The sequence below is a fragment of the Anser anser genome (genome assembly GCF_964211835.1).
Source record: "Anser anser genome assembly, chromosome: 24".
NCBI classification, from domain to species: domain Eukaryota; kingdom Metazoa; phylum Chordata; class Aves; order Anseriformes; family Anatidae; genus Anser; species Anser anser.
The window spans coordinates 3,567,650-3,570,392 of NC_139745.1; positions in this window are offsets into that span (position 1 = coordinate 3,567,650).

A 2,743-nucleotide genomic window follows, 5' to 3' on the forward strand; every position below is an offset into this window, starting at 1 on the left:
TCTGCAGCAAGGGCTGCTTTCTGGAGGGGGCTCGGTGCCCGTGCCTCAGTTTCCCCCAGAGGCGGCTCCCCTGGGGCCGGAGCGGTGCGGAGGAGGCGATGCAGGATTTGGCTCCGTGTTGGGTTTGTGCTGCCAGGACCGGGGGTCCCCATGGGTGATCGGGGTGGGGAACGCTTCCCCAGAGGTGTTTTGGTGCATTGGTGGCAGGGGCGGAGGGGCTGGAGCTGCCGATGGGTGCTCGGGTGTGGACGGAGCCGTTTGTGCCCCTGACTGCCTGCAAGGCTCCGTGCACCCAGCGCCCTCAGCACCACACCATCTGACCACCAAAAACAATGGAAAAACAACTGGTAATTTTTACATCTCAGCCTGAGGTGTGAATTTTCCCCCAGGCAGAGCTCGAGGCAGCTTGCACCCAGATTTGGGTGCTAACACCCACACCCCCATCTCCAGGGTCCTGGTAGCCCCGGGAAGGGTCAGCCAGCTCCAGCCCCCTGGGAAAACACCTCGGGCTTTGGCACTCATTAGCATGCTGAAATCATTAGTAAGGCTCCGAGGCAATTAGTTACACTTGCAAAGTGTGGCTGCAATTAAGGCACACGGAGGATTGTGGTGGGCAAATAAAACGTCAGCGGGACGGTGCGGCGACCGGCGCAGGGAGCACTGGGGCCACTTCGGGTGGAAACGGATTTGGATTTGGGGGGGAACGGATTTGGATTTGGGGAAACGGGGGATTTGGCCCCATTTTTTTTGCAGTCCAGGATTTACGCTCCCCTAAGATGGCCGCAAAGACGAGGCTCGTGCTGAGCTGGGGGATGTCGTGGTGCCGTTCGCTCCTGGCTGGATCCTTCGGGCCGGATCCGTCCCCGTGCCCCCCGGCGCTTTACCTCTGGGCATTGCCTCGGCTCCAGAGGTGGCTGAGCAATACCAGGGGAAGCCTGGCCCCAAATTAATTTCCAAGAGGCTAACGGAGCCCTGGCACTCACCTGCGTCCGTCTGTCCCGCAGAGATGTGACCATGTGTCTCGGCAGCACTTGGAGGGGGGGGGGGACACAGGCAAAGGATTTATTGTGAGGGCTCTGCTCAAAATTCCCGTGCGGAGGCACGAAGCGGGCTGTAAATAACCCCCGGGGCAGTTGCTCGGCCCCCAGGGAGCCGGGTGCTTTGTGAACAGGAGCAGGGCCAGCTGAGAGCACGGGGACCTGGGGTGCGCAGGGGGGAGCCGGGGACAGGGCTGGGGGGTCACTGGGGCTCTAGGGGGTTTTGGGGGGGGTCTCTGGGGCAAGGGACAGTGGGGGGGTCCCTCTGGCTGCCTGCAGGGGTTGCAATGGGCTCTGGGTGGCTCCTGGGGACAGTCCCCAGGGCTGAGCCTCCGACCTGAGCCGGGGGATGCTGTAAGCACCTGGGTGTGCTGGAAAAACCTGGTGCCCAAAGTGCTGCTCCCCACACTGATGGCATTTGGGATCCGGCTGAGCCCAGGCAGGGTCCCTGTCACCCATCGAGCCCCCCTGGGGCCACGAGGTGACGTCCCCGGGGCTTTCCCCTCTGCCCCCCACATCCCCCAGCCTGCTCAGGATGGGGGAGAAACCCCACAGCTCTGGGGGGACGGGCGCTTCTATTGCCTTTTTATCAGGGCTTGAGGGGTGCAGCCACTGCTTCAGGCACCAAATGCTCGTGCTTCCCCTGCCCTGCCCAGCTCACATCTTGGGGCACATCCTGGGGGAGCCAAAAACGCACCGTGTCCCCCCGAGGGCTGTACCACCACCACGGGCATCGAGATCCCCAGAGGCAAGCGCGGCTCCGGAGAAGCACCGCTGCCGCACATCCCGGCGGCGATGCTGCCCTTCTCCCCCGCATTTTTTCCAGCCTTGACAAAAAGAAAAGAGGAGAAAAAAAAAAAAAAAACAGTGCTGGCGGTTTCCATGACAACCCCATCCCCGGTCCTCGCGCCCGGTGGGTGCCCAGCCGCAGGGCTGGAGCAGAGAGGTGGGGAAATCTCGGCCAGGGCTTGCAGAGCACCCGGCTTCTTGGAAATGGGATGGAGAGGCTGGGGATGGGTCGTGTCTGGCTGCCCCTGCTCCTCTGGGAACATCCCCGCCACCCCCTTGTCCCCTTTTTGGCTTTTCTCCCCTCCCCAGATGTTTTTCTGGAGAGGTTGTGCTGCAGCTTTGGGGTGGGGGCTCGGGGTGGCCATAAAACACACGGGGTGAGTTACGGCGCCGCTGGGGTTTCAGAGTGGGGTGAGGACCCGGGGGCTGGCACCCAGTTTGGGGACAGCTCACGTGCCTTGGCATGGCTGGAATCCCCCTGATATTTACCCGCAGCTCCATCAACACTTGCATTTTCTCTCTCCTTGAAGGTCTGGAGGCTCTGCCTGGTGCTCCTGCCACGGCCCCACAGGCACTGCCCTGCCTTGTCCCCAGGACAGGGCAGAGCCACCGCTCCCCCTGCCCTCCTTGCCCTCGTGGTGGGGTGGGAGGAAAATGGCCCCAAAGTATCCCCCTGTGCCTCAAAGTATCCCCCCCAGAGGCTGCTTTGCTCCAGCCTGGGGGGGGGAACAGGTTAAAGGGGTGTCCTGACGTGTCCACGTGCTGTAGCCCCACAGCAGAGGGAAAAGCTCCGCACCAGGAGCCTTGCACCAACAGCTGGGGGTGCACAAGAAGAGCAGACCCCAAAGCGCTGTCACCACCTCCCGAACCCCCTTTGTGGGGATGTCCCTCACCCTTCCGGGGGACTCTTCCCCTGG